This window comes from Felis catus, chromosome X (assembly GCF_018350175.1).
Source record: "Felis catus isolate Fca126 chromosome X, F.catus_Fca126_mat1.0, whole genome shotgun sequence".
Taxonomy (NCBI): domain Eukaryota; kingdom Metazoa; phylum Chordata; class Mammalia; order Carnivora; family Felidae; genus Felis; species Felis catus.
This window is the reverse complement of record NC_058386.1, coordinates 77030967-77049791: the sequence shown is the minus strand read 5'-3', so window position 1 is coordinate 77049791 and position 18825 is coordinate 77030967. Positions and strand designations below refer to the sequence as shown.

The window sequence follows — 18825 nt, the reverse complement described above, 5'->3', positions numbered from 1 at the left end:
TAGGTTTAGATTAAGCATATAACTGTGTACTCCCATGTTAAATACATGGTTTCTGCTAGGATTTTCCAAAGCGGTAAATTATGGTATCTGAAAACACCAGACAGACATAAATATAAATATTATTTCTCTGTAGACTGTGAAATATATTTTAAAGTTATGTTCAACTTTAAAAAAAAACTATTCATTTTACAGTTATTTGATCTTTCTGTTTCTTCCCTACGCATTAAAGCCAGCTTATAAATGTAGAACAGGGAAGATGAGACAGAAGGCCAGGACATAAATGAGTCAGGACTTTAACACCAAAAACATGTCCTGTACAAAAGTAGTCCCTGGGTCACTTAGAAGGATATTTCTACTGCATCTTAGGTCTTAAAGTATAATTCCACAGGAAAAGTGTGGAAACCAGTATATTAGTCTCTATTAGAAAGAAGGAAGACCATGCATTGATTTCAAATCTTTGTATAATAGGGGCACCTGGGTGGCTCACTTGGTTAACTGTCCAACTCTTGATTTCAGCTCAGGTCATGGTCTCATGGTTCCTGAGTTTGAGCCCTGCGAGGGGTTCCATGCTGACAGTGCAGAGCCTCCTTGGGATTCTCTCTCTCTCACTCTCTCTCTGCCCTTTCCATGCATTCTCTCTTTCTCTGTCTCTCTCTCTCTCAAAATAAACTTAAAAAAATCTTTGTGTGACAACAACAAAAATAAATTAGTGTAACTATTCATAGTTTTCTAGAAATAACAAGTGACTTACCTTCTTGGAATTAAATGAGGAACATGGGGTTTTAGAGTATGAAAGTTGTGATTAACATTTTAAACTTATGAAATCACTTTTATGATGGACTTTTCATATCAGTTATCCTTAAATTTAGTAAAACATTTTTTGTTCTCAGCCTTAGAAAAAAGGATGTGTTCATGAGATTATACTGCTTAAATAGAATGCTAATTTTAGGTTTGAAATCGTCTTCCATTACTCTTAGAAATCTGAATGACTAATCTAGACAGACTTTAAAAAGAGAGAAATTAAGATACTTTAATCCACAGAAAGAGAAAAAAATATATACACTTTTCTCAAATCACTTCTTAAATAAAGCATATATAATCCCATGATTTTGAGCTTGTCAGCAGAAATACGTTCAAACATACCTACACACACAGACACACACACAGACACACACACACACACACACACACACACACACACACATTCAAGCTACACAGCCATCACAATAAGATAGTGTCTAACACCAACATGAAACCAAGCACATACTAACAGATTTGGTAAATCTACTTTGTTGAACATCAACTCCACCCTCTCTGGGGCTCATGCCTTTACTAGCAGCACTGATTCTGCATAACTACAGTGAAGCAACAACAACAACAAACAAGGATTAATGAAATTGGCTGGTTCAAGGAGAGATCTATGGCAGGGTGGTGTTTTCATTCTTCTAAAAGCTCTAAATTCATCTACTTAGTTTTCGGTGTGTTCAAAGCATTTCAATCTGTTTTTTTTTTCTATGTGAGAATAAGAAAAACATACTGATCATGGGTTAGAGCAGTAAATGGGAGATAGAATTTTTTTTAACACTTCAGGAAAGGATACAACCAAATTATTTTTTAAGCCACATAGCTGGTTAACTATAGATTGAACTGGGCATTTGTATTTTTTATACTTTCCTATTATTTTGATACTATAAGTAATGTCAATGACTTTTTAAATAACCTACATGTCTTGGCAAATGAGATCTTGTCTCATCAATGTGGTTGCTGTGGGAGTTAAAGAATCATTGCTTGATTCTATCACTGTGTGAGATATATGTGAAGTGCCTCTTTGGGATGTATTTAGAGTCAGCCTCACATTCTTTTACATAGTTTCAATGAAAGCAATTCTTTGATATTTTATAGTAGACCTGAATTTTGGACGAGTATTTCAGAGTCAAATAGAATAGATAAGCTTGGTAATTAAGCTGTGTAATACTAATGTTTGGTTAAAAACTAGGTGCAACTATAAAGAAATGATATTGAATTTCTCATTTAGCTCAAATCATGGCACTCTGAAGAACATTTATTTGGATAAATAAATTCTTGTTAGGTTAGTAGTAAGAGCAATATTTTCATTAAAATATAAATAAACACACAAATGTGTGTGTCCAGAACTGTAAAGTTGGACATTTCGTTCATTTTACAGATAAGGACATAGAGGCCCAGCACCTAATATACTCCTAGTAAAGTACCTGGTATACAGCAAAGTGCTTATTACATGGAAAAATTATCTATGTAGCCAAAGTAGTGATCTATGGAGAAATACACAATATATTTAAAACAGTGTTATAAGACTAGACTTATGGGTATAGCAAATATCTGTCCATTTGTTTGTCCTTTCCTATACTTCTTCCTCAGAGAATATGTTCTTCCATATATTTCCTGGAAGAGGTAGCAATCCCATGAACCATGTGATCTTATTCCTGCCCTGGTTGATTGAAACACTTTGGACACCTGACCCAAGGGAACAAATCCAAACATGAGGCTGTTCCAGTTAGATTCTGTTACAAGAATGTGAACTCAAATAGGCCAATGTCATGTAAAGATTAGCACTTGAAGTAAAGGTCATGCTTTATCACAACTATGGCAGTCATGTTTAAACTAAGGAAACTGATAGAGAAAAAGAGGAGACAGAGATGAGTGAGAGCAGGGAAGGGTAGAGAAAGAAGCTTGTATTTCTAACTTTCCAGTTTTGTTTCCAGTCCATGGCACTCTATGGTCCGACTGCTATTTCCTATCCTTGGATGTCCAAAAGGTTGTCTATCATGTCCTTGAATAAATCCCACTTATTTCAAGCCAGTTTGATTTCTATTCCTTTAACTAAAGAAGCCTGAACACAATGTATTATTGGGCTTCTATGTCCTCCTTTAGCTTTTTAATAAAAAAATTAAAAAAATAATTTTTAAACTGTTCATGGAATGGTTCTATGCCCAGGGAGATTAAGTGATTTCCCCCAAGTCATTCACATAGTAGCAGGTCAAGGACTAGAAACTACATCTTGTAACTCAGCAAATAGCTCCTATCAGTAGAATACGCTGGTTCAGGGCACAGACCCTGAAGCTACATGACCTTGGAAATGTTACTTAACCTCTCCTTGCCTCATTTTCCCCCTCTATAAAAGGAATAATAGTACTTCACCCATCCCATAGGATTGTTGTGAGAATTATATTAGTTACCATATCACCTAAATAGTAACAGCTAATTGAACCTGGACAGTAATCTGACCTAAAGGGCAGCTATCCTAGGCCCTAATGCAAAACAAAACAAAACAAAAGTGTGGTTGGGGGAGAACAACAAAATAACGCTCCTCTGACTGGAATGTGGAATTGGAACCAACAGTTCTTGTCAGAGCCAGAAGGAGCAGTTAGACCAGGATAAGTAGAGTCTCCCTCCAAGCACAAGAGAAGCAAAGTACCCTTTAAAAAAGGCCCATGAACTCGTGTTGTGGGGCATTCCAGAGACAATCTGAATGTGGAACGAAGTTCCCATTTTCAGGCATCTAGATCTAGATGTAGGATATTGCCTATCCTGAATTCCCATGAGCTTCTCTGTAGCTGTTCAATAAGCTCAATTTATATAGCTTCTGGTTATGAAATAAATAAGTCACAGGGATGTAATATACAGCATAGGGAATATAGTCAATTATGTTGTAACAAGTTTATATGGTGACGGATGGTAACTAGACTTCCCAAGGTGATCACTTCCTAATAATATAAATATCCAATCAGTTATAGACCTGAAACTAATACAGTATTGTATGTCAATTATTCTTCAATTTAAAAAATACTTTTTTGTTCCTTGTAATCAACAAAGACACATTTAAGTAAAATACTTATTAATATCATCACCTTAAGTTTTTATATGAAAAGAAAAAGTAATTACATATACAAGGCAGCAGCAGTGGGGGATGGCCCATATGCCTCTCATCACAAACATATTTTCCTAGTGTTTTCATAATGTTTTTCAGCATCGTCAATACAATAGTCTCATTTCTCTCTTTTTGGGTGCTTTATCACCATCTTATCACCAGAAACTAAATAACACAGGTCTTAAGAATGAGTAATTAATCATTCTATATCCATTTAGCACCATTGGATTAATTGTTTAACATGACAGATAATAGTTTAAGCCTACATTCCCCCAATGAAAATGTGAAAATATTCTTTACTGGGGTCCTTTACCCTTAGAAGGCAAACCAAACTTTAAAGCATGTTCCGTAATTTTTACCCTGAAAATATTTTCTAAAACAGCAAAACGGCAACCTGAGCACAAACTAGAAGAAAAATAAGACTACTGCAAATTGTAAACAAGTTCAGATGATTTATAGGAAGAGAATTCTACAAAGCTCCCTTAGTGTCAAGATATAAACAGTTTTTCGTGCTATTTAGTTAAATGATAATTATAAAACTCATTGAACTGAATGAGAATTAGGATTGTGAGACAAATGCTTGTAAGCAGTTAATTAATTCATATTCACTGTACAGCTCAGCTAAAAATGGGCTGATTATTCTAAACCACCAATTTGTCTGCTTTTTACTACTGCTCTCGTTTCTCCATCAGACTCACCCTGTTGTACCCTCACCCCTAGTATCAAATGTCAGGAGGTAGAAATATTTAAAAGGAAATGTGAGCTAAAGGCATTTTGCAAGGGTACATCAAGGGTACAAATATGTCTGCTGGAACACTGAAATGAAAAAATCAATTATTAGTACACCATGGCTTATAACATCCCAAAGGTTCAATATTTTCATTATGTACACAAACATATCCCTTCCTCCTTTTCAAATGCTTCATTACAGCTAATCCTGGAGCTTTTTTCTTAAAAATATTTCCTCTGAAATTATTAATAATCTGAAGTTCTCTACAGGCCAATGGTATTATTACAGTCAAAATGGATCAATATGTATATATACTTACATACTCTCTTTTTACACTATTTTAAATAACAAAGTATTTAGTGGGAATAGTAAAGAATTTATAAGCTGTATACAGGAAAGCCTAGAGGAAGATGGCAATATCCCAGACTCTAAGGAAACAGCTCTCGAAGCTTATTAGGTGGGTGTAGGAGACCGTAATAGGATTATGAGTTTTGGTTTAGCCTGTCCATCATTTCAAAATCCCCATAACTGAAGGGAATATCTTCATAGGGGTCTGAGTTTAATATTGAAGCTGCTTTATTTAATTCTTCCTATTTTATAATGCTGACTGCTAATTAGTTCCATCTACTTTCTTCAGGATTGTCAACAGGCAACTTGGAAGCCAAGAACCTACTGAATTATGGATTAACCAGTTCTGTAACAGCATGTTCAAGCAACCTAGTTAGATACTCCAAAGTGTAGTATTATTATGGGCACAGGAAAACATAAAATCCTTTTGTTATCTTCTGCTTAAAAGCAGAAAAATAAATCCCTATAAGTAAACTATTTTTGATGTGTTAATGAATATTTTAAATATGAGAACTCAAATAATATTTACTTTTTTGTTTGTCAAACATTGCCTATTAATTTCACAATATCCACGATATCTGCTACAAAAATGGACAAACTCATCTTAAAAATTTTTGAACACAGATACAAATTTTAAAGATGGAAAAGACTGAGATTGAGCCTATCATGAGTCTCCTCATCTACCTTCACTTTCATTGAACCTGCATCCCAACCTCCCTGAGCCTTTTCATCACTTTCCTACTTTTGGCATTTCAATTGACTGCTTTATCCTACAGCTAGCCTCTAGAATCAGCCCCTTAGGGTCACATATTCTGGAATTAGAAGGGATGTTAGAGATAATCTGATGTAGCTCTCTCATTTCATAAGGGAAATAACTGAGATGCAGAGGTTAAGTGACCTATTTGATAGGTGATAGCAGAATTGGAAAATGAATCCAAGTCTCCTGATTGCCTGCTCAATGCACCTTCACTTCTACTTTATCGTCATAACCATCCCACTCAACCATGCCCAAACTTGCTGGCCTCACTAGGATGCTGATCTACCCTTCAAATAATATGGGAACCTCTCCCCTAGACATTAGTTTCCTTAGCCTCAGGTAATCGAGCTATGATTGATTACTAACAAAACTTAACATGGCCATGTCTATTGTGTGCTTCCTGGCTTACTCAAGTGTGTTCAAACTCCCCTTGTTTCTACAGGCTTCCAATTCTACCCTCCTTTTCTCATTCCTAAAGGATGATCTTGCCTTCTACCTTGTAAGAATGAGTCTGTCTCCTGAGTTTCATCATTTGCCTTCACCTAGACATCAATTATCTTCTATCTTGTCCATCTTTGTGGTAGAAACAGTTCTCCTTTTTCTCTCCTCCTGAAAGTTAATGCTCCTATGTTTATTCCCTTCCTTATGAACACTTTCAATCTCTCCCTCTTAACTTCTGCCTTTTCTGTAAACCAAAACAAATAAAATTAATTGCTAATGATTAATAATAGCAGTAATAGCTAGTATACAAAGTGCTTATGGTGTACTAGGCATCATTTTAGGCACTTTGCAAGTATTAATTCATTTACTTCTCGTAACAACCTATGAAGTGGGTATTTCTATCATGCTCATTTTACAAAAAAGGAAATTGAAATAGAGAGAGGTTAAGTAACTTGCCCAAGATGCACAACTGAGAAGCAGAAATGGCAGGATTTGAACCCAGAGAGCTTAGCTCCAGAGTCTGTGTTCCTAATCATTACACTGTTTCTTTAACATATGTTATATCTATACCATCACTTATCAGCTTTATTATGTTGGGCAACTTACTGAACTTCTCAGGGAGTCAGTTCCCTTATATAAAATAAGAATAATATTCCGAATCTTAAAATATTGATATGAAGATTAAGTGAACTAGAAAATATATAATCCACCATGCCTGGCATATTCAATGTCAGTTTAAAAAAATACTAGACAGCAGTACAAAAGTAATAGGAAGATAACTATGCACTCATATAAAAGAATGTGCAAAACACATTGTCAAATAAAACAAGGCGGCAAATAAATAAGTAAATGCCATTTCACACAATAAGGATAATAATAATAACTACCAAGCCTAGCTTTTATTAACCGAGTATTTAGGGATAACTCTCTCAGAGGGAACTATGCTTTATTATGTGCTTAAGAAATACAAGCACTGTTCTAAGCACTTTACCAATGTTAACTCATTTAGTCCCCAAACAACCATAAGGTGAATCCTAGTATTATTTCCAGAGGTGAGACAAAGGTGATTAACTTCCCCAAGATCACAAAGCTAGTAAGTGGCAGACCAAGATTTGGACCCAACCATTCTAACTCCAGAGTGTATGCTAGGCAGACTCTCAGTGTAATAGTTTGTTGTAGGAGGGCAAATGTGCAATACCCAGGTCATGGGAGAATAGCACAGATGCATATAGCCATAGTAAATATGAAAAGGTATAGTCTAGCTTATGTTCCCCAAACTTGTCAACTCAACAAAATTATCTCAAGATTATAAAAAGAAAACAAAACCAGAATCCTGGGCCCCATCCTAAACCTATTAAGTCAGATTCTGGGAATGGAGACCAGTAGAAGTTAACAGAGGAGTAAGTCAGAATCACTTAGTAGCTTTTTTAAAATACCCACGCCTAGAGTCCATCCCCAGACAGTCTGCTTCAGCATATCCATGGTGGTTTCCAGGCCTCACCTGATACTTTTGGGGGATTCTAGGGAACCAACAAATCATTTTGAAAACTGATGAACAAAGAGAAAGAATCAAGCATTCACCCTGTCTTCTCCACATGAAATATACCTGAATGAGACCAAATAACTGATGAGGGGACATATCTTTTTATAGAAGTATTACAAATAGCTTTTTAAAAAGAAGGGATGATAGAATATCACTCTTGAATTAATGGATCCAGACAATGATCATAAATGGCTGCTGATACACTAAGAGTCAACCAGCCAGCATGTGCTCCATTATAAAAATAGCACATCACCAACACTAAGGATGTCTGGCTAAAAACATGGAACCCAAATCTGATTTAGCTTCTATATCTAAGTTTATAGAAAATATGTGGGATGGGGAGATAGGTAAAGATATATGTAGATAACACCACTGGGATGCAATAATAAAAAATACAAACTTTATCAGACAAATGAACTGGTTCCTTCCATAATTAACAGTTGAAAATTAAAATTAAAAAAAGAGATGAAGATGTATAGTAGCTAGCTTCCAAGATGACCCCTCCGATTATCTTCAACTCTTGGTATTCATGCTCTGGTAAAGTTTTCTCCCACACTATTTCTGGGTTAGTCTGTATGACCAGTAGAATATGACAGATGTGTTGTTATGTCATTGTCAAGCTAGGGCATGGAAAGTACTATGGCTTTCTCTTTGCTCTCTCTCTCAGATCACTCACACTTGGGGAACCCATATATCATGTTGTAGGAGATGCAAAAAGCCCTCCAGAGAGGCTCACATGGTGCAGAAGTAAACTGGAAAGCAGATTCAAGCCCACAGATGACTGCAGCCCTGGACAAAGTCCTGACTGCCACAGACAATGAGACAGAATCATTCAACTGAGCTGCTCCCAAATTCCTGTCACACAGAAACTTTAAGATGATAAGTATTTATAATATTAAGTCACTAAGTTTTGAGGGTAATTTGATGTATAGCAATTGATAACTAAATACAAGACAGATGTCACAGTTTCAAATAGAGACTTAAGAGAATAACAGAAATAAACAGATCTTATTCAGTTCCTGATTCAAAATGGGGGCTGGGGAAGTAGTAGATGAAGAAATGTGAACACCAGATATTTTTTAGTAAGGAAATATTTTTCATAATGTATGATAATATTACTTAGTTATGTTAGAAATAATCCTTATATTTTGTGAATACATATAGAATATTTACAGATAAAAAAATGTAATGTCTAGGAATTACTTGAAAATATCCAAGGGTGGGAGTAGATAGAACAAAATTGAACAGGAATTGATCATTTTTGAAGCTAGGTGCTGGGTTTACTATATTACTCTATTTTGTATATATTTTAAAATTTCACAATAAAGAGTAAGGGTTAAAAAGTATTGGCTGATCATCAAGGCCTCACATTAGATGAAACAATTCCAATTAAACCAGCTAATTAGTAGAGGCAAGTTCTCAGTAGCCATATAATGTTCATCTATGGGTGTCATTGTTTACATATATATATATATATACACACACACACATATATATACACACATATATATATATACACACACACATACACACACATATGTTTATATGTATATAGTGTGTGTGTGTGTGTGTGTGTGTGTGTGTGTATCTTTTTTGGTGTGGCCATGTCATTTTTCCCCAGCTAGACATAAGATAGTAGCTTGGAGATTTTTTTTTGTTTATTTATTATTTGGTTTATTTATCATTGAGGCTTTCTTTTCTTTTCTTTTTATTTTTTTTAATATATGAAATTTATTGTCAGATTAGTTTCCATACAACACCCAGTGCTCATCCCAAAAGATGCCCTCTTCAATGCCCATCACTGACCCTCCCCTCCCTCCCACCCCCCATCAACCCTTAGTTTGTCCTCAGGTTTTAAGAGTCTCTTATGCTTTGGCTCTCTCTCCCACTCTAACCTCTTTTTTTTTTCTTCCCCTCCCCCATGGGTTTCTGTTAAGTTTCTCAGGATCCACATAAGAGTGAAAACATATGGTATCTGTCTTTCTCTGCAGAAAGACCTAAGCCTTTTTGTAGGAAAAAGAAATAAATTTAAAGCAAGACATTAAGAAGAAAAAAAAAAAAACATAGGATAACTCATGACACATGAGTCTGAAGGGCCTAAGAAGAGTAAGATGAAGAGTATAGTGTGTGTCTCAAGAAGGGATACTGAAAGAAATTGAGGGAACTTTGAACATAATTTACTGAGATTGAAGGGTGTAGGTTTTAGTTTAAAAGATTGGGGAGAGTAGAGGAAATCTAGAACAACTACCAAGGCATGTGATTCGGTGTACAATGAACAAGGAGACTGCTAAGCAGTAATGAAGATTCAAATAATGCTACAAGAATACTGTATACATAAAAGATGAATATAATATTTTAGATTCTTCCACAAGGAAATGAATTTGCTTTTAGAATTTATTTTGTTGTTATTGTGTGATTTTACTTTTAAGAGGACAGGACTGAGTAGGAACTGTGCTTCAATTGTAACACAACTAGCAGGGAGATATGATTTCTAAATACTTTATTTCTTATGTTGTATACTTTTTTTCAGGAAGCTTTCCAAATTGATTGAATAATTTATGATTTGCTTTTCATAATCTGTAACAGTTGGGAAATACATAAATATTTCTTCTCTTACTTTGTGAAAGTCCAAAAAAAGCAAGGGTCAACTAACAAAGGCAATATGAAACAGCAAAAACCTCATGTTTGAATAGCAATCACTTAAACATCTGTATCCATGGGCACCTGAGAATAATGCCTCAATAAATAGCTATGGACACTTAGGAGAGGAAGCTTAGATATAATAATATTGCAAAATTTAATAGGACACATAGCTTTAGAGCAATTTCATTTTAAAATAGAAAAACCTAAAATAAGATCTCCACTATCTAGAAACCTCAGAGAATAAGTTGATCTGGATAGCTGAGGGTTTATAAATTTTAAACACCAACCTTTTTACCTTAGCCATTTATATAGAAATGTTTCACAGATATATTATATGTTTTGTTGCATATATAAAGAGAATCTAGAGAAAATACATCATTGTTGGTTCACACAATTATGAACATCAAATATTGGGCTGTGCTCTGAATCCAACAAAGGCATACTTAAGGTGTGTCTGTTTGTTTCTTTTTTAAATAGAGCAGAACTAATCTGTCTTTAAATTTCTTTCTCATTTTAAAAATATTTAAATTGGCCGCCACCACCACCACCACCACCACTACTACCATTACCACCACTAACACTGCCGCCGCCACTGCCACCACCACCGCTGTGTTCTGGTGTAGAATTTGGAATCCCTGCGTGTGGTTAACAATGAAGCAGAATTCAAACATGCCAGCTTTCCTCAGCAAGCTGTGGACGCTTGTGGAGGATACCCATACCAACGAATTCTTCACCTGGAGCCAGAATGGCCAAAGTTTTCTGGTTCTGGATGAACAAAGATTTGTAAAAGAAATTCTTCCAAAATATTTCAAGCACAATAACATGGCAAGCTTTGTGAGGCAACTGAATATGTATGGTTTCTGTAAAGTTTTACATATTGGCTCTGGAATTGTAAAGCAGGAAAGAGATGGTCCTGTTGAATTTCAGCATTCTTACTTCAAACAAGGCCAGGATGACTTGTTGGAGAACATTAAAAGCAAGGTTTCATCTTCAAAACCAGAAGAAAATAAGATTTGTCAGGAAGATTTAACAAAAATTATAAGTAGTGCTCAGAAAGTTCAAATAAAACAGGAAACTATTGAGTCCAGGCTTTCTGAACTAAAAAGTGAGAATGGATCCCTTTGGAAGGAGGTGTCAGAAGTATGAGCAAAACATGCACAACAGCAACAAGTTATTTGAAAGATTGTCTAGTTTATTGTTATGTTGCTTCAGAATAACCAACCTGTGAGTTTAAAACGTAAAAGGCCTCTACTTCTAAATACTAATGGAGCCCAAAAGAAGAATCTGTTTCAACATATAGTCAAAGAACAAGCTGATAATCACCATCATAAAGTTCCACATAGTAGGACTGAAGGCTTAAAGCCAAGGGAAAGGATTTCAGATGACATCATTATTTATGATATAACTGATGATAATGCAGATGAAGAAAATATCCTAGTTATTCCAGAAACTAATGAGGATGTTATATGTGATCCCTCCAACTGTAGCCAGTACCCTGATATTGTCATTGTTGAAGATGACAATGAAGATGAGTATGCACTTGTTATTCAGAGTGGAGATCAGAATGAACCAGCTAGAGAATCCCTAAGTTCAGGCAGTAATGGCACCAGCCCTCTCATGTCTAGTGTTGTCCAGCTAACTGGCTCACCTAGTCTGACCACAGAAGATCCTGTGACCATGATGGATTCCATTTTAAATAACATTGATCTTTTGGGAAAGGTTGAGCTGTTGGATTATCTTGACAGTATTGATTGCAGCTTAGAGGACTTCCAAGCCATGCTGTCAGGAAGACAGTTTACCATAGACCCATATCTCCTGGTTGATTTTGAGAATAAAGGATTAGAAACTACCAAGAACAATGTAGTTCAGCCAGTTTCAGAAGAGGGAAGAAAATCTAAACCCAAAACAGATAAGCAGATTATCCAGTACATTGCCTTTCTACTTCTTGCATTCCTTGATGGGACCCCTGCTTCTACTGTTGAATAGGGGAGTACAGCATCATCAGAAGTTATGTCCTCTGTACATAAACCCATAGAAGTTGATGAGCTTCTGATAGCAGCCTAGATCCGGAGCCAACCCAAAGTAATCTTGTTCACCTGGAGCCACTGACTGAAGCCAAAGCTAGTGAAGCCACACTGATTTATTTATGTGAACTTGCTCCTGCAACTCTGGATAGTGATATGCCACTTTTAGATAGTTAAATCCCCAAGAAGTGGACTCTACATGTATATATTCATCAAAATGATGAACTATTTATTTTAAAGTATCATTTGGTACTTTTTTTTGTAAATTGCTTTGTTTTGTTTAATCAGATACTGTGGAATCAAAAGCACCTTTTGCTTTTCTCGCTTACATACTCTTGCAAAGCTTTCAGATGTTACTCAGCTACATAGGTACACAAGATTTAATGCACATTGTTGGTATATCTTTAAGTTGGATTCAAATGGCCATTTTTCTCCAGTTATAGTAAATTGGATTTCTTTTTTACATATATGCCCATTAACCCCAGTTAAACTTTTGTTTGTTTTACTTGTTTGATGCTGATTGCATTGAGTGTAAGTCACTAGAGCTAATGGTAGAACTCTTAAAGCTTTGTCTGTTCCTGTTACTTTTACTAAATACTTTTCACCTGGCTTATTTTTAAAAACTGGGAAATAAAGTGCCTGTATCTTGTAAAACTTCATTTGTGTCCCTTGTTCACAGAAGTTCATTCACGTTCAACAGGAAAGGCAAAGTATACTTGAGTGTTTGCTGTCAGACGTGGCTCCAGCTTCATATATACATAGAAAGAAGGGAATGGGATGGCATCAACTCCATCCATCTTGTTGGAGTAGTTTTAAGTAAAATTTTCTGATTTGTTTGTGTTTTTTTGAACCATACTATTTAGTAAAATAAATATAATGAATGTCGTATACAAAAATATTTAAATTATTATTTGATTTATTCTGATGATATAATCATGAAAAGTTGGAAGAAAGTAAAAACTACCCATAGTACTGTGATACAGTTACAAGGACTTAATATTTTGTTTTGTATCATTCTGATTTTTTCAGCAACTGTATACATATATTTTACTGAGCTGAGATCAATTGTGACTAGTTTTGAATCTTGTGCTTTTGCTTTGTAAGATGTTATCTGCTTTGATAATCAGTTCATCTCATCTCAGCATATTAGATATCACTTTTTATTGCTGTGAGTGAGTCTTAACATACTCACACCTTCAGTATTTTCTAGGAGTGAAAAAAAGGCCAGAAAACCAGGATGGCAGCAGAGTAGGAGGATCCTAGGCTTGTTTCCTTCCATGAACACAACTAGATAACTATCAGATCATGCTAAATAACTCAGAAATCAGCCTGAACACTGACAGAACAAGCTTCACAACTAAAGGTGTTAGGCAGTTAGTTAGGCATGAGTAAGGAGGAACAAAGGCCAGATTCTGGTCACACACTGGGAGACACCCCCCCACACACACCAGGCTTAACAGCCACTCCCTCAGAGCCACTTTTAAGGGCTAACAGAACAGGAAAGGGGTAGCCACAGAGCTAGATCAAAAGCCACAGGGGACTTCCAAGAACAGAGCATGTGAACAAAAGGTGCCACTTGCCCTCCAGGTCACAGCAAAAGCTCATTAGAAATTCATAAATATACAATACATAAAAACATATGATATATCATGGGTAGGTGCATGTACAGAAGCCAAAATGTTATACAACTGATAGCTGCCAATCAAAGATGTCAATAGAAGCCAAATACACACGTATACAAAGCTGGCTTAAAAAGATACAGCTGGAGCTTCTCCGTCCCATTGCCAGTCATGCTCTGGCATTTGCTCATTTTTGCTCTTGAAAGTGTACCATACTTATCTCCTCAATAAATTCTGGTCTCAGGTCTCCAATTCTTTGATGCATCATGGTCAAGAACCAAGTGACTTGGTGACAAAGGGAGAGAAGAGGCAACATTGAAGAAGTAGTGCATACATAACTGGCTTTTCTAACATAAAGAAGCAGCCAGAGGTTTAGACAAAATGCAAAGATGGAAGTGAAAGAACAAGATAAGGCCATGGCCAGAGATCTAAGTGAAACAGATATAAGTAACATGCCTGATGAAGAATTTAAAGCAACAATATAAGAATGCTTACTGAGCTTGAGAGAAGAATAGAAGACATCAGGGAGACCATTAGCACAGAGATAAAAGAGTTAAAAAAGAATCAACCAGAGGAGAATAATGCAATAAATGAGATTGGAAAGAGGTTTAATGCAATGACAGGAGGCTAGAGGAAGGAGACAAATGAATTAGTGACCTAAAAGATGAAATAATAGAAATTAATGAAACTAAACAAAAGAGAGAAAGAAGAACTATGCAACAGGAGGACAGACTTATGGAACTTATGTGACTCCATCACATGTAAAAACTTTCATATTACAGGAGTCCCAGAAGAAGAAGAAAAGAGAAAAGGGGGCACAAAGTTTATTTAAAGAAATAATAGCTGAAAACTTCCCTAATCTGGGGAAGGAAACAGACATCAAGATACAGGAGGCACAGAGAACTCCCATTAAAATCAACAACAGCAGACTAACGCCAAGACATATTATAATCAAATTTGAAAAATATAGGGGCACCTGGGTGGCTTGGTCAGTTAAGTTTCTGACTCTTGATTTTGGCTCAGGTAATGATCTCATGGTTTTTGAGTTCAAATCCCGCATTGGGCTCCGTGCTGAGAGCACAGAGCCTACTTGCAATTCTCTCTTTCTCTCCATGCCACCCGCCTCCCCCACACGTGCTTTTTCTATCTCAAAATAAATTAATAAATATTTTAAAAACGTAAAAAAATAAATTTGCAAAATATACTGATAAACAAAAAAATCTTAAAAGCAGCAAGACAAGAGAGGTCCCTAACTTACAAGGGAAGACCCATAAGGCTAGCTGCAGATCTCTCCACAGAAACTTGGCAAGACAGAGGGGAGTGGCATCATTTATTCAAAGTGCTGAATGGGAAATATATGCACCCAAGAATACTCTATCCAGCAAGGCTATTATTCAGAACAGAAGGAGAGATAAAGAGTTTCCCAAACAAAAATTAAAGGAGTTCATGATTACTAAGCCAGCTTTGCAAGAAATATTAAAGGGGACTCTTTGCATGCAAAGGAGAGACCAAAAGTGATAAGAAAGAAAGTATCAGAGAAAATTTCCAGCAACAATGACAAAACAAGTAATAAAATGGCAAGAAATACATATCTACCAATAATTACTCTGAATGTAAATGACTAAACATTCTAATCAAAAGACATAGGCTATCAGAATGGATTAAAAAAAAACAAGACCCATGTATATGCTGTCTATAAGATAATTCTTTTAGACCTAAAGACATCTGCAGATTGAAAGTGAGGGGATGGAGAAATATTTATCACACAAATGGATGTCAAAAGAAAGCCAGAGTATCAACACTTATATCATACAAACTAGACTTGAAAACGATTGTAACAAGAGATGCAGAAGGGCACAATATGATAATAAAGGGGTCTACCTGACAAGAAGATATAATAATTGTAACTCTATGTACTCAATATGGGAGCACCCAAATATATAAAACAATTAATAACAAACATAAAGTAACTCATTGATAATAATACAATGATAGTAGGGGATTTTAACACCCCACTTACATCAATAGACAGATCATCTAAATAGAAAATCAACAAGGAAACAATGGCTTTGAATGACATACTGAACTAGAAGGACTTAACAGATATTTTCAAAACATTCCATCCTAACAGCAGAATACACATTCATTTCAAGTGCATGTTGGACATTATCCAGAATAGATCACATATTAGGTCACAAAACAGCCCTCAACAAATACAAAAAGACTGAAATCATACCATGCACCTTTTCTGATGACAATGCTGTGAAATCAGAAGTCAACCACAGGAAAAATTCAGAAAGACCACAAATACATGGAAGTTAAACAACATGCTACTGAACAATGAATGGATCAACCAGGAAATCCTGGAAACAAATTGAATCAAGAACATAATAGTACAAAATCTTTGGGATGCAACAAAAGTGGTCCTAGGAGGGGAGTATATAGCCATATAGGCCTACCTCAAGAAGTAAGAAAAATCTCAAATAAACAACCTAACTCTACACCTAAAGGAGCTACACAAAGAACAACAAATGAAGCCTAAAGCCAGTGGAAGGAAGGAAATAATAGGGACAAGAGAAGAAATAAATGATGTAGAAACTAAAATATACAATAGAACAGATCAATGAAAGTAGGAGCTGTTTCTTTGAAAAGAAAAATAAAATTGATAAACCTCTAGCCAGACTTACCAAAAAGTAAAGAGAAAGGACCCTTGATTTCAGCTCAGGTCATCGTCTCATGGTTGTGAAATCGAGTTCCATGTCAGGCTCTGCACTGAGCATGAAGCCTGCTTAGGATTCTCTCCCTCCCTCTCCCTCTAGCCCTCTCCTGCTTGCATGCTCTCTCTCTCTTTCTCTCTTTCTCTCTTTCCCTCTCTCAAAAAATGAAAATGAATTTTAAAAAATTAAGAAAATAATAATAATTTTAAAAAGGAAAAGAAAAGAAAAGCACAGGCATCAGAAGTCTAGACTTCAAGTTATATTACAATGCTATTGTGATCAAAACAGTATGGCACTGGCATAAAAACAGACACATAGATCAATAAAACAGCATAGAAAACTCAATGAGTTTTATGGTCAATCAACCTCTGGCAAAGCAGGAAAGAATTTCCAATGGGAACAAATTGTGTTGGGAAAACTGGGCAGCTACATGCAAAAGAATGAAACTGGGCCACTTTTTTACACCATACACAAAAATAAATTCAAAATGGATTAAAGACCTAAGTGTGAGACCTAAAACCATAAAACTCCTAGAAGAGAACAGAGGGAGTAACTTCTTTGACATTGGCTGTTGCAACTTTTTTCTCACTATGTCTCCTGAGGCAAGGAAGACAAAAGTAAAAATAAACTATTGGGACTTCATCAAAATAAACATCTTCTGCACAGTGAAGGAAATGGTCAACAAAACTCAAAGGCAACCTACAGAGTGGGAGAAGATATTTGCAAATGACATACCTGTAAAGGTTAATATCCAAAATATATAAAGAACTTACACAACTCAATACCACAAAAATGAACAATCCAATTAAAATATAGGCAGAAGGCATGAATAGACATTTTTCCAAAGAAGGCATACAGATGGCTGACAAACACATGAAAAGATGATCAACATCACTCATCAGGGAAATACAAATCCAAAGTACAATGAGGTAGCACCTCACACCCATCAGAACGGCCAAAATTAACAACACAAGAAAAACCAGGTGTTGGCGAAGATGTGGTAAAAAGTGAACCCTCCTGCAGTGTTGGCGGGAATGCAAACTGGTGCAGCCACTGTGGAAAACAGTATAGAGGTTCCTCAGAAAGTTAAAAACAGAACTATCCTATGGTCCAGCAATTGCACCCTATTAGGTATTTACCCAAAGAATACAAAAACAGTAATTCAAAGGGATACATGCACCCTGATGTTTCATAGCAGCATTATCTACAATAGTCAAAGTATGGAAACAGCCCAAGAATACATTGACTGATGAATGGATAAAGAAGAGGTTTTATAGATAGATAGATAGATACATACATACATACATACATACATACACACATACATAGGCAGACAATGGAATATTACTCAGCCATAAAAAAGAAAGAAATCTTGCCATTTGGAAAGACATGGTTGGAGCTAAAGAGTTATTACGCTAAATGAAATAAGTCAGTCAGAGAAAGATAAATACCACATGATTTCATTCATATGTGGAATTTAAGAAACAAAACCAATGATCATAGACGAAAAAAGGAGAGAGGAAAACCAAGAAAAGGACTCTTAACTATAGAGAAGAAACTAATGGTTACCAGAGGGTAGGTAGATTGGGTATGGGTTATATAAATGATTGGAATTAAGGAGTACACTTGTGAAGAGCACCAGGTATTACATGAAGTCTTGAATCACTGTATTGGACAGCTGAAACTAATATTACACTGTATGGTAACTAACTGGAATTAAAAAAAAAACTAAGAAATAAAGAAAAGCTTTCCGAAGAAAATGTAACATTTCCCATATTATAGATGTGGCCTCAGAAAAAAATACGTCTCAGGTTTAACTGTGATTGCTAGGGTACAGGCAATATATCCACTGCTTTGTAAATTTGCGTTAGTAGAGCATTTAATTTCATTGTAATTATTTAGAACCTGAAGTATGGGGACGTGAAAGTTTAAAATAAGATTTGTTCTAATTGTTTCATTTAGAAAATATTAAATTTACTAAATATTGAAATAATGCGATTGGCAATGTAACTGGAAGTTCAATATACTATTAATTAAACACCTCATTAATTTTGGCTTACATTTTAATTGTTCATTACCTTAATCAATTATAGACA

At 35.6% G+C, this 18825-nt stretch overlaps 1 protein-coding gene and 1 pseudogene across 4 annotated transcripts in view; one reads left to right on the top strand and one right to left on the bottom strand.

Annotated features, from left to right (window-relative positions):
* DIAPH2 (diaphanous related formin 2) overlaps positions 1-18825 on the bottom strand; it is a 1008663-nt gene that overhangs the window by 141509 nt on the left and 848329 nt on the right. The window lies entirely within an intron of this gene.
* Positions 11006-13138, top strand: LOC101081367 (annotated as a pseudogene).